The sequence below is a fragment of the Zonotrichia albicollis genome, chromosome 2, assembly GCF_047830755.1.
Source record: "Zonotrichia albicollis isolate bZonAlb1 chromosome 2, bZonAlb1.hap1, whole genome shotgun sequence".
Lineage (NCBI taxonomy): Eukaryota > Metazoa > Chordata > Aves > Passeriformes > Passerellidae > Zonotrichia > Zonotrichia albicollis.
The window spans coordinates 101,739,740-101,754,352 of NC_133820.1; positions in this window are offsets into that span (position 1 = coordinate 101,739,740).

A 14,613-nucleotide genomic window follows, 5' to 3' on the forward strand; every position below is an offset into this window, starting at 1 on the left:
TCTCGCTTACACCCTCAGATTGCAGAGGAGCAGGCCCACTTCTGTGTATGGAGCTGTATTTGTGCTGTAGGAACATCCGGGAACAGATAATCAAGCAAATAACTATATGGCCTGAGCAAACCTGTTCTTGCTCACAGAGGTGGTTATTGGATGGTGCAATGCCCACTTGAATCAGCAGCTTGAATTTGGAGCTTCAGTGCATGTGTTCTCACTGTGGAAGGTGCTCAGACAGGCTAAACATCTGCAATTCTGAAATGGGGAGTGGGAAAATACACGGTCAGTATTCCAGCATATTTACCACAAATGCTACACAGCATGCTCATCAAAACAGGGGCAGTGAAATTCTTATGTTGGTATTTGGGAGTGTTGGCCCATCCTTCTTTCTTCGTTACTGAAGTTTCTTCTTGACCTACTGGCTGGTATTTTCCAGCACTGAACAGAGAGAATAGCAAGGATTTCTCCAAGAGAGTTGCTATTCAACAGTAGCAGCTTTTGAGATGTGATTTGCTTGAATGCATCAATCCATATTTAGGCTGATATAGTGGAGTTTTTGCACTGGCATGTAACAATAATACTATGTTATAGCTGTAAATGCCAGTTTGTGCTGTTTATTTGGACTGTTACAATTATGGTGTGTGGTATAAAATCTTCATTCAAAACCTGATATCATAAACAAAGCCCTTTAATTGAAAATGAAAAATAGCCTCCAGCCGACGTACAAAAGGAAGGAACAGCTCAAACTGAAAAGAGGAGCCAAAGTAATTGTTATGCACTGTACAGTGATGATGGAGAGCAGACAAAGAGCATACACCAAGGAGCCATGGAAATGAAGCAGCATGAAAGGACTGGTGACAGCACCATTGGGAGTGTGCTCACCCACACAAATGGAGTGATGTATGTGTTTGCACCAGTGAGTTGGAATGGAGTTCAAAATGATTGCACAAGGCATTTGCTAAGGGACTGGGCTCAGCAGGCCCAGGCCAGAGAAACTTCAGTTTCACTCTAAAGAAGTTTGTGCTTTTTCTCTCAAGACACAGAGGCGGGATATAAATAGCAGTGGGCTTGAATAAGCAGTCGGCCTCTGCAGCAGGAAATGAAGACAGATATCTAAGAAATCCCCTTTGTCCCAGATAGATGTGTGTGTGTGCATGTTTACTTTCCCTCCATTTAAAAGACTGCTTCAGATTTTATTTGTTTGAGAACTGACTCAGTTCTCCATTCAAAATCAGTGCAAGCCTTTCCATATCAGACTAGTCACCAGAGAAAGGTTTGATTACCCTTGAGCATGAGTGTAATCCACATAGTCCTAGACTCTACATCCCTGGTGGAAGAGCAGTATGAAGCTATCTGTCAATACTAAGTCATTTGACAAAAGCATGGATATGAGTTGGATTGGGTGCTGCTGAAGCATAAAACTTGTTGAGGAGAGGTAAAATATGGTGTGTGTCAATTCTGAATCATCTCTTTTTCAGTGAAGAGGGCTTAATGTCTGTGCTGGCCCTCCTATTTGTGCAGTTATAACAGCAAACGTACCAGTACACATACATGAGGGGGATGCAAGGCCTTAAAAACACTGACTGTGATTCTTATTTTTAAAGTGAGAGCATGTGAATCTGAGCTAAAATACACCTTTCTTGTTAGTGATACTGGCTGACCTGTACTTGCTGGTTCCTCATCAATCCTTGTGAGGCCTTGTACGTTTGAATGGGACCCATCTCTTCCCGGTCAGGATGGGAGCAAGTGAGTTATGAACTCTTAGCAGGGTGCTCTCAACTAATCCTCCCCTGGGCTTTCAGCTGCTGTGCTTCCCAGTCATGAAAGCTGTCTTTTACTGGCCTGAAAAAGAAAGCAGAGAGATTTTTCCAGAAGGTTTTATCTCTGTCAGCAGGCATTAGGAAGAACAGTCTTGAAATTAAGTCACGGTAAATTGTGATCTAGAGAGCTATAGATTTTTTATGCTCATCTAAGATGATAGACAGGTACTGAAAAAAAGAGGAAAAATTAATGAAGATATTATTTTTCTCTGAATGTCATTCACCTCTCCTGTAATCCTTATCCTTTCCAGCTGATAGAGAGGTTTGACAGTACTTCCCTTCCCTCCCTCTGAATTTCATCCCCCAAAACTCAGGAAACTGGCCAGTCTTGGTACTGCCTTCTCTTAAATGATTAAAATTAACACTCGTCACATGTTTTGAATATATATAGATATATAGATATATATATTTGTTAAGCAAGCATGGCATACAGGCATGTTTCAGCAAGATTTGTCTATCATTATGTGAGCACAGACAAAAATCCCTGCTCCTCAGTGATGCTGCCTACACTGAGAAGCACACATATACATTATCTGGCACCCTGATTGTTAATTTGAGAATGCTTTTGTTTTTAATGGACAGTGGCCACGAACTTGAGATGCAGAAAATGGAAATTATTTGCAAAGAACCTTGCAACATTATGCAATAACCACAAAGAGCATCAACATTTACTTTACATATTCTCTAAGGGCTTATACCAAGGCTGGCTGAAATTCAGTGGAAAGATCAAAATGACTGGACTTGGCTTTGGCTCAAACTCTAATACAATTCATTTCTTCCTGACTTCTGTTTGATATCAGAAGGTATTAAGGCCCTTACACTTATGATTTTAAGAGGCCTAATTTTAGATGATATAGGGGATCAGAAATGTTAACTTGTATTCCAGAGCAGCTGACTAAATTATATATCTGTGTTTTCTAAACTATCTTAGGCGAGGCATATTTACTTTACCAATCTCTCATATAAAGAGTGAAGATAATGCCAAATCTGCAAAGAGAATGTTATATGAAAGGGGATTTCATGCTTACTTCAGTATGAACTATTGCACTGTTCTTTATCTGAATCTGACTTCCTAAGTTTTCTGCTGTAGAATTACTGTGGCTTTTCTCAGATTTTGTAGTTATTAAAATTCAGCCCTCCAACTTCAGAGCTCCCTTGTCTAATGTTATTTGATCCTACCTAGGGGAATGTGTTTTAAGTGTTAGATATTTTTATTGGATAAAACCTTAATAGTAAGAATTTAAAGAATATTATACTTTGTGACTTAAAAACCTCAAACTGGAGAAACCAAGAATGTTATTTGTTTTCTCAGTTTATTTCACCTTTAAATAATGTTCCAGCTCTTCAAGGAACACTATGATATTACTGTGCCTATGCACTTGGACCTTACAATCCTATTCCACAGAGATTTTGCAAGTTTTCTTCATCTATAATAAGCCAATATTAAAAATAAATTCTGGGTGTCTCAAAGAATCACATAATGGTTTTGGTTGGAAGGGACCTTAAAGATCATCTAGTTCCAACCTGCTGCCGTGGGCAGGGATGCCTTCCTTTAGACCAGTTTGCTCAAAACCCCATCCAATCTGTCTTAAGACACTTGCAGGGATCCACAGCTTCTCTGGGGGAATCTGTTGCAGTGCCCCACCACCCTCACAAGTAAATAATTTCTTCCTAATATCTAATCTAAATCTACATCTTTCAGTTTAAAGATGTCCTGTCACTACATCCCTTGTGAGAGGTCCCTCTGCAGCTCTCTTGTCAGCTCCCTTTAGGCACTGGAAGGAGCTATAATGTCTCCCCAGAGCCTTTTCTTCTCCAGGCTGAGCAACCCAGATTCTCTCAGCCTGTTTTCCTAGGTGAGGTGTTCCAGCCCTCTGGTTGTGTTTGCAACTCTCCTCTGAGCTCCAGTAGGTCCCCATCTTCCCTGTGCTGGATGCAGCCCTCCAGGTAGGGTCTCACAGAGTAGAGCAGAGGAGGGGGGCAGGATCCCCTCCCTTGCCCTGCTGCCTACACTGCTTTTGATGCAACCCAGAACCATTAACTTTCTGAGCTGCAATGTGCATGTTACCAGGTCATGCCTGGCCTGTATTTATGTAGAAACATATATTTCTCGAGTCTTTTGGAATTACAGAGAAGACAGTGTCACATATATTCCCAGTTTCACGACTTGCCTTTGAGATTGTCACTTGTTCCACCATGGTAGTGAAAAATTTTTTCAGTGTATGAAAGAGATTAGGAATGATTGCTTTCAATTCCTTTATCTCCTTGATTTTGATCCATGATCTTTTTTATCTTTCTGGTGGTATAGCAATACAACACAACTGAAGCTGAAGTTTGACAGTTTGTTCCTCTTGAGTTCTTTCAGCTTCTCTGTAAGAAGAAGCATTAAGCTTGCTGCTTAGTGATGTTCCTTTCTTCCCTACTGCTTGGAACTGGCTAGCTTCACAAGCTTCAGATTGCAGTAATCATTAGAAGATGTTTAGTATTGGGGGCTGATACTTAGAAGAGAAGGGAGTTTCCAGACAGGAATCAGATCCTGACAACTGCTTTAGTTTGACAAGGATTTTCATAGACAAGGATTTAGTGAGGTTTCACCTGTTTATCTGTTGCAAACTGGTATTTTTTTTCTTTCTCTTGCTGCCATTTTCCCATGTCTTCAGTGATTCACATCCTCCTACACTGCAGTCCACTGGGACTGCCAGAGATGACTTTGTTATTAGTTGATGTTTTTTGAATGACCCAAGTTTTCCTTGTAATCTGATTCCATCAAGCGGATGGTGTTAGGCCTCTGGGATTTTCAGGAATGACTTGCATTGCACTCACTTAAAGGAAGCTTGTTCAAAGTGACCTAAAAACTTTAAATCTCAAAGGAATCACCATTTTTCAGTTCTGGGCTCAAAAACATGAGTTCCTCAAATGCCTGGGCTCTTTTGGGCAAGTGTGCTTGCTCCATGCCAAACTCTCCTTTTTGCTTTCCTCTAGTCCTAAGCTCCTCTGAGCAAGCAGGGTCACAGTCCTGCTTGGGTGTGAGGCACCCATGTCAAATGATCCCCTGCAACGCCAGTGCATTCACTGTTGTGCCCTCCTCTTGTATCCGTGTGCTCAGTTTGTGAGATTTCTCAATCACATGCAAAGATGAAAGCTCAACCTTGGGCCCTACTTATGAAACACCATTTAAAAAGCCTCTGCAAACTTCAGCTGCTCTTGAATGTGTGAAGGTCCATCCACCTTCTCGACAGAGTGGTACATTTCCATTTTCTATTTATGAAAACAATAATGAATGACAGGTATCATAAGATTACTTCTGTACACTCTATATATGCTTTGTACATGCCCCTCAAAATGTAATTAAATAAGGAATTAGAAAAATTAAATGGTACTGAGCATTTTCTGCCATTGGCTTGTTAGAGCTCCTGTTCTTCCCCGTGCTTTGCAGCACCGAGGAGTATAAACACAGCTAGTCTCTTCCCTTTGCAGCACTGCTTCGACAATGTATCCCTTTGCTACTCAAATTTATTGCCAGAGTTACCAAGTGGCAAATTACATGGATGCATCACATGGGTATTTGTTCATGTGGAATTGCTTTGGTGATGCAAAACAGTTTCCTATAGGTCACTGATTTGCTGTCATTCAGGTGCTCAGTGATGTTATTCATCATTTCTTTTTGCTGTTGATCAGAGCCACCCTTCAGGCTGTGAAGAAGGGTACAGAGGGTACACACATTCAATATAAATCTGAACTGTGCAATTCTCTCTTAAGGTACATGTTGTAAAGAAGGCAAGGAATTAATTCCCCTGCTGCTTCTGCCACAAGTGGGATTTAAGGTGAGCCAAGAAACTTCAGCTGATGCTGAATTGTCAGCATATTTTATTGTGTGTATCAGGCAAGCCCAGAAACTTGCTTCATGAGGGCTGTGCATGCTCTTGACTGATGAAACATTTCACCCGTTTCAGCAGTGGGGGGTTGTTTAATTAAAGGGAATAAGTAGCATGTGCTGTATCAAACACTTTAATTCTGAAAACTTGGAAATGAGAATTAATAGATTCATGCAGAAGCGTGCTTACAGGGGATTAATGACTGTTGTTAAGCTGGTGATTATTCATTTCCATTTTGAATACATTGCTCTGAGAATATTCTTGGGATCCAAAAAATTAGAAAATGGAGACATGGGGCCTTGAAGTGGGAACTCTGGGGCTGAAATGTGTTTCCCTTCAGTGCCACAGCATTAAAACCCACAGGCTGATGCTTCAGGCAACTGTGACTATCATTTCCACCATTCATGTGGCCTTGAGACTTTCTGCTCAGTTATCAATCATGCCATAATACTGAGGGTAAGATTTAAAGAGAGCAGTGAAAATAAAGGTGTGAAATACTTGTAAAAGCCCAATTTCATGCCACTGGCTGGAGGGAACCACAGTGAAGGTTTGTAAGATATTCACATGAGATGTGTGCCATCGCTGACATACACAGTCCTCCAACAGTCTCTGAGACTTGAATCAGACCTACTTTTGCCTGGATTATCAGTGCAACTGTTTTCTCCCATCTTGCTTCATCCAGAACTAAAGAAACTGCTTCACAGTTCTAGGACTGGCCTTTAAAACAAATGGGTGGTATTAAGAATAAGTATTAAGTTAGCCCTTTTTAAAAAGGTGCCCTGTGGAATGGTATTTGAAGAAAAACTGATCATGATTTGAAGAAAAACTGATCACAGGACGAACAAGAGAAACATGAGTGTGAGTTTTTCATGCAGCAAGCATGGGGTGGGGATGAGCAATAAAGATCAGGATGAGGAATGAGCCTCCACTGATATTCACACAGAAAGGGAAGAGCATTAAATCAGGTCTATTGATTGGTTCTGATAGAAGAGTAATGCTTTTCTCTTAAGCACAACTCTGCTATCACAGCTTTTTGGTTGCTGATGTGTGCTCCCAACAAAAGACATTGCCTTAATACAGAGAGGTCGCTGTGAGCTGCCGGCATAACTGAGGCTGTGGCATATTCTCAAGCATGGTTACACAGACAATTTTTTTCTAGTGCATTTTTACATCTGTATTTTTCTCTCCTGAATGCTTCATTGTTACTGCTCACGTTAAGTGGTAGGAGGAGAGAAGAGTAAAAACCTGAATGCTTATAATGTTCCCTCACTGTTGCAAAATAATTTTTGGCAACAAGTGACATCAACAGAGGGGATTACAGAAGCACAGAAATAGTACATGAGGGGTTAAAAAGACAATGTAAGTGGCTGTGAAACATCATCTTCCCTTTCTCAAATAAAATGCTCTCATCCACTAACTCATCTGTCTCTGTCCTCATTAAAGTTAGTGGGAGCCTTTCCATTAACTTAAAAGGATATTGGATCAACCCCAGATCCTCCATGCTGGGTGTAACAGGCACAGTTGTTAAGCTCAGAGGTGAGCAGAGGGAATTTTATGACTGAAGAGTCAGTATGAAATTTCAGCCCTCTTGAATCCACTGGTGAAACTCCCATTAACTTCATTAGTGCTGGGATTGTGCCACTAGACCCAGCACGGGGTGAAATCAGTGTGGCAAGAGACAGCAGGATGTTTGACAGCAGAGATGCTAGCTGTGTTTTATCTGTGGCTGGAATGCTGAAGTGTAAATGTTTTCTCTGCTAAAGTTTCATGCTGCCATTTCAGTGGCAATAGGAGAATTGAGCCTGACTGCAGCTGCCTGTTTCGCAAGGAGAGAAATTCTGGCATGGCACCTGCCATGGGCTTTCCTTCAGAAATGCTCCCTTGGGAGATTTCCAGTTTATCCAGAGGTGGATGTATCTAATATGCAGCAGATAACTGGAATATAGTACACTTCCATCCAGCAGCAGAGACCAAGCCCATAATCCCTTCCCAGGCAGAAGAAAGCATAAAGCTAGGGTTCGAGTAAAAATAGGGAATTTGGAAGAAAAGAAGCTTCTTAGAAAGTAATAAGCTGTACCCATCCAGCTGTGCTATCTGCAGGGAAATGATATATTTTTGAATTGGAAAGAGATGTGTGTGTGTAAGAAGGAGGAAAAAATGATTGAAAACACATGAGAAAGGGAAGGATTTTCACCACACTCTCTCCGAATCTGAAGAGAAAGATGTCCATTATAATAATTGCAGTGTAAGCCCCAGAAATATGCTGCAGTGTGAAGCCAGATCCATCCCTGGAGGCCTTGCAGGCAGAGATGAATATAAAAAAGTCACAGGAGTTCAGGGGTAGGTCAATACAATGATTTCAGTTTTTAAGCAGCTAGTACAGGGTTTCTAGAAAGGGCTGGAAATCTTATTTCCCTTAAGCAGTTGTAGCTGAACTCAAAGGCTCTTGAAACACCAGTTGCTTTCCGAGATGTTGGTGGTTATCAGTATCTAATTCTAGCCTGTTTCCCAACCTAGGGCTGCCTTTGAAGTATCACTACTGAGAACTGCTCTGTGCTGCTCTCTGCCCTGGCTACTCCCTGAGCAGGCTCTGAATGAAAGGGTTTGTTGTAGGCATGTGCTTCACCTTTTACTTCTACGTGCTGTAGACTGGCATTAGCAGTACCTTCCTCAAAAGAGATGAGGATGATAACGAGGTGGTGCTTAATTGAGGCCCCTGAGAGGAGCTCATTGGCTTTAGGCTCTGTCTGCAGCCACCAAAGATCTGTCCTTGGGGAGAACACGTAGGTGCTGCATTGTAGTGCCTGCATTTAGATGCGCTGCCTGTCAGTCTGACTCCTCCTGGGATTAGATGCTTCACTCTTTCAAATTCTATCCTATTGGTAATGTCAGCATGTCATTAATGTAGTGAATCATTACATGAGGAACATTTTTCCTGTCTACTTTTCTGCGTGGTAATGTTAAATGTGGTTCCCCCATTCCTGCCTCCAACACCCACCCTTCACACCCCCCCATCCTTTTCTCTTTCTGGAGCATTCAGAGTGCATGACTTCATCTGCTTGATTATCTCCAGCCTTGGGAATGCTGGCTTTGTCTCTGAAACCACCAGAATGTGCTGAGCAAACACCGCTCCCAGTCAGGCTGCATCAGGACTGGCAGTTAAAGCCTCCCATGCAAGAAAACTTGCTAGGAGCTGCTCTTGGATGAGATCATCTCTGATGATAGGGGGTTGTCTTATTCTGGGTTGTACACGAGGGCAGTATCAGGGCCAAATGAAAGAGCTGTTGTTTCTGCATGTTTTTGTAGCTTTCTAGGATTGCATTTTTGCACAAAAGTGGGCATTCATTCTTAGTTACATTGCAATTTCATCTTTCATACTGACAATGTGGTTTCTGTCATTGGCAGCAGTGCCAGTAAAATCTACAATGGATTTTTAAAATGTAATTGGGGAGGGAGTGTTTTTTCTCCAAGAGACACAAAGAGCTGTATCTTTGACAATGCAAACTCCTTAAGAGCCGTGCTGTTCGCTCAAGTCTGTCTGACTATAGAGCATTGTTTTTCTTGTGCATCAAGCAGTGGGAGTGGGCTGAAGCAATGGAAAGGGAAGGATTGCTGGCAGGTATCTAATGGGAGCCATTTCATGGGAACTCCCATGAATGGAGTGCAGGAGCTCTCTGTGCAGCATCTCCAACTTGTTGAGGGGTGTATTTGCTGCCACAGATGTTCTGATGTTCAGAACAGGAAATTAGGATGGGTTAGATATCACTGGGATGCAAGGAAGAATATTGTATTTCCATGTTAGCTGTTAATATCTAAGCTATGCAAATGCAATCTTTTATGGTCTGCAGATATCTCCTGCCCTCTGTGAGGAAGATAAGTTTTTAGAGCTTGCTGTGAAATGCCACAGAACTCAAGCTGTGGCATTACATTGTCAGAAGTGATCCAAAGGAGGGGAGGTAGTGTGTGAAGAGAAATGGACAATGTAAGAACCCCGCAGTCTGTGAAGGCATGTCTTGACATCTTGAATTTTCTCCTTGAAAAGTCAAAAAATGTGGGCCTGCCAGTGTTTTTACACAGCAGAGGCTAATAATGCAGATGGCAATTACAACCACTGTTCAAATCTTAGTCAAGCATGTGCTTATTAGTCTGAACAGTGTCAAGGTCCCAGCTCTCTCCCTGTCAGACAGTACAGCCCCCGCAGGTTTAGGAGCTGCCAGTGCATGTGAGGACGTTTGCTGTTTTCTGTCACTGCTCTTGCATGTGTATGAAGCTGAGTGTTACCCTGGTGTTACAGTGATTGCTTCCAGCACAGCTTTTTGGGGGAAATAAATAATGCCAGTCAAATTAGGAAGTGATCCAGTATCTTGCTCATAACCCAAATTAAGTAAAACAAAGCTTGTATTTTGTTCTGGTTTCGAAGAGGTTTAGCTCTTTGGCATGAAGCCCTCTGTACTCTCTTTTAGTCCATCACACAAGCATCAAAGAAATTGTTATAGCTTGGCTAGAAGTGCTTAAAGATGTTCTAGAAAAGAGCTTATTCTCACTGAGCTGAGAGGATAAGCTTGTGCAGAGCAGCAACTATCTTTCAGGAGCTTTTCAAATGGAAGCTTTGACTGTCCAGCCAAGAAGCTGGTTCAGTTTTGATTGTTTCTATTAAGATTAGTTCTCAAGACAGTGTTAATATACAGTTTTGCATGACCTAACAAATAGAAGATGTAGCTTTATCACAGATAATGAAATTGAACTATTTTCCATTGAGATAGAAGCTAGAGAAGGTTACTGTGGACAACTGCTGACTCTAAACATTTTAGAATTCTTAAATCCAACAAATTTGTATCCCTGAAATTTTAAAGACCTGGAGATAGGAGCTCAGTTGATCTCTGTATGTTGAGTTTTAGTCAGTGAGTAGAAAAAAGTGTACAGATACCAGGCTGTGAAAATTGAGTGCTGGTCTATCAGCTTGACATTGATCCAAAGCAAAACAATGGAACTACTGAAATTGGAGCCCTTTATTAACAAATATAGGGAACAGCACTTTGTTAGCAAATCTCTACCTGAGCCTTAGGAAAATGGATCTTATCAAATCAGCCCAATGTATTTTGCTTTACCAAGAGTACAATCTTGCCTGATAAAAGTTGGGGTAGTTGCCTGAGTGGGCCTTCTTCACATCTTGATCCAGAGAGAAAATGAGCAGTGTCCAACAGAAAGTGGTTTTGATCCTGATGATTTTCCAGGTGGAGGTGGATGGAGAGAATCATCTCTGAGCTCTTGGTGTATATCAGAGGGTTCCTCAGGGGTCGTTTGCTGGCTTTTTACTATTGAACACTTGTGCCAGTATCTTGCTAAAAACGTGAAATGATTGCTGCTACTGTTTGTAGAGGGGCATGCAGACCAGACACAACTGAGGGAATAACTAAGCTCACTGTAAGAGCCACCCACATTATGTGATAAACTGTGAGAATGTAAGAAACACTCACGTATTATTTGCCTGGTACAGGGTCTTCTGTTCAAACTCAAGACAGCAGGTGTTGAAGGGCCTGAGGCTTTGGTCCGGAAGAGCAGCAACCAAGAGGCCCTGGTGGATGGAAAAGGGAATATAAATCCCAACACCCTGCCAGGCTGTGGGGTTTGATAAGGCACCATTGTGGATGTGGAAGGAAACATTAGAAAACTAGACTCAGTATTGGTAAAAAGGAAGTGGGTTGTTTACAAAGTCACTGTACGTTGGATAAAATCCACTTTTGTGCAGAGGGCTAGCACAGATGATATCAGGGCTTGGAATGAGATTTTCATCTTGGTCTGCCTTTCAGTGCAGGGGTGGAGTTTACCCTCAGTATGTTATTGTGCTGCATCAGGATTTAAATCCCTTATTTGCTGTTTTCTGGCAAACATTTAGGGAAATGCTGCATTAAGTAGACATATCTTTTTAATAACATTGGCATTTATCTCACTTCTGACATTTTTAGCATCTTCACAGATACCTGGATAGCTATTTCTGTTCTAAATTTTGGTGTAATTAATTGCTTTTCTGAATATCTGTGGGAGCAGCTATCAGCAAAGAGAAAGGGAGGCATTCTAGTTTCACATCCTTTGATTAAAGGTAAATTGAAATAATTAAAGGTGTGGTATTTAATGTAGAGGCTTTAGGGCTGAAAACCAGTGTCCTGATACCTGCTGAGAAATACCTTACTCCACGAAAAATCTCTGTTCTAGTAACTCCTGCCATGGCTGAGGCTAGCATTGGAATGTGGCCCACAGTAATTACTGTTTTGAGACAAAGGGAATGCTTTCTGTTCACCCAGAAATAAATCACTTTGATTGCTTTTCTCCTATGGCACAGTGCTGTATGTATAATTTAAGATGTACAGTGCAGCAGTGGAGCCTTTTAGAACTGGATCATCCCACTGGTCAGCAGTAAGAAAGCTGGAGCAATTGATGGGTGAGCAGATAAACGTTAACAGTTTTGGGAGCTGGCAAGTGCCAAGGATGCTGCACAGACAGCTAAGAGCACTGCATGTGTTTGTCTCTGCTATCAGCCTGCCTGGAGGTGAGACCCTGCTTGCCCACGTGTGGCTGAGCTGCAGGAATGTCTCAGCATTGCTCTTGGGGCATTGGCTGAGTGCTGAGTGGGGCTGCAGTCGTGTCAAGAAAACCAGTCCATCGTGTTAAGGGCTAATAACAGGAATTAAGTAGTTTTGTAAACACATTTTATGAACAAGTATAGTCAGTTTGGTGTCTCTTAACAGGCTGGTATGTGGTGACTCTGGAGAGCCTTGGAACAGCTTTAGGAAGGGAAGGCAAGGCAGAGCATTGTCCCCTCTGAGAGGGTAATTGCTGGAAGTGTGGGGCTTTCTTGTAGCTGTGAGTGGGGCTGCTCCATGCACAGCTGGGGGCTGGCCTCACAAATGCAGGGTTGTTCATTTAGTAACCAGCTACCTGGGAAAGGCCTCTAAAACCAGGTTTTTTTTATTACTTGGTGAGCACTCAAAACAATTATAACTATGGCAGAAATTGCTGATGGGCTTGTATCAATTTCCTTCTGATAGTTGTCTTTTCTTCCTTTACTCTGGGGCCTGAGATGTTTTTGGAATACCAAGATCTTTGTCCCTTTCTTCCATGGCTCCAGCTCCTCTCCAGGCTGTGAAATCAGCTTCAGTCTCTCTGTGTCTCATCCTGCTGTGAAGTTGTTGAACTTTTAACCAGTTCTGTAGTCAAACAGCCCCTTCTCCCAGTGCCACTAAAGCACATCTTGCTCTACATGCCCCAAGTTTCTGTACTGGAGGCACAGCAAGAACTGGAGGAATTGCCTCTGCCAGCAGCCACCCCCCTCTGCCAGGGCTTTCCACCTGAGCAGGCATTTCTTGGTGCTTGGTGTCATCCCTGCCCTGGCTGAGAGGAGGGGGGAACAGTGAACATCAAGGTTCTGTCACAGAGCGCCTGGCAAAGTCAGTGAACCTGGGCTTGATACCCTGCTTTGTCTTCAGGCTCAGCTGAAAGGCTGACACAGAAATTTTAGTAAAACATGTTAAGTAGGCACCCAGAACCTGCTACAGACAAGATCACTTCATTGTCTTGCATGGGTTCATCTGAAAAAGCAAATTATGTAGTTTGCATGTCTAATGCAACTAGAAGAGACAGAAAATGATCACAGAAGAGGTTGTTCTATTTCATTTCTAGTAATTTTACTTTTGTATAAAATCAGCATTGTGATTGAGGCCTTCTTATTATAATTTTGCAGATACTTGTTTGTAATGGGAGGCATTGCCATGTGGTATTCTTACACCCCCTTTTTGTTTTGTTCTTTATGAAATCTTGTGTTTTCAGTTCTGAGTAAATTAAAGGGGTTGGTTTGGCAGTTCCAGATGTAGATGCTGTCTGTTCATAAAGCAGATCCTGTTCAGTAACACAATTAAACTGCCAGTTTAAGTGTGCTTGAGCACCTCTGATTTGCTCTGAAGAAACCTCTGTGCCAGCAGAGAAAGTCAGCAATTTTGTTTTCAGCACAAGCATGAACTTTCATGATGCAGAACTTATGCAGCTGACTGAAGTAAACTGACTGGTGGTATTGCAGCTCTTCCATCCATGTCACTACTTACTGCTTATAAAATCTGACTCTTTACTCCTCTTGATAGCAGGTTTTGAACTTCCTGCAGCTGCTGGGCTTCAGCAACGTGTTTGCTGAGAAAATGTCCTGTTGTCTAATCTTGAGCCTGGTCGTTTTTTCTATATTTTCTTTTTAATTACATTTAAAAGAAAAAAAAAAGCAGGTGGGGGAGAACTTGGATCCTAACAATGTTATTTAAGCAATGAGTCCAACTTGGAGGCTAAGCCAGACCTTTTGGTTTTGAATCACTCTGTGGGTGGTGCTGCTTCTGTAAAAGCACAAGGTGCCCTTACTACATTTGTGATTCAAAATCATTTCCAGCAATATGAGTGCAGATGGAGCCAATAATTCGTCCTTATTTCTAGGCTCTTTCTACCTTCTCATGAACTAAAAAAAGGTCTTTCTGATGCTCTTTTGAAGGTGAACAACATGCAAAAATCAGGCAGACCTTTCATCTTCCTCTCTCCTGATGCTTACCATCTTCTCTGTTGAAGCATGGGGACAGTGGCATGTATCTAGCATATGAATCAAGTCTCCTGCACACAGGGCTGGAGAGAGACCATGGCTGTCTCTGTGGAGGGTCCCAACAAGGTACTTGTCCCTGCCCCAAACTGTGGAATAAAGAGTTTCCATGAGCTCTGCACCTATCCCTTTTGCAGGCCTGGATGCCCATCTCTCTCTGGGCTGGGCTGTGTTCACACAAGGACAGCAGCACCAGGGTGAGCTGCCCTTGCCTGCACCAGGGAGTATCAAAACATGGGGGAGGTTCCTTTTCCAGAAGCCTAAAGGGAGGTGTTTCAGTCTCTTCTGACTGAGCAGT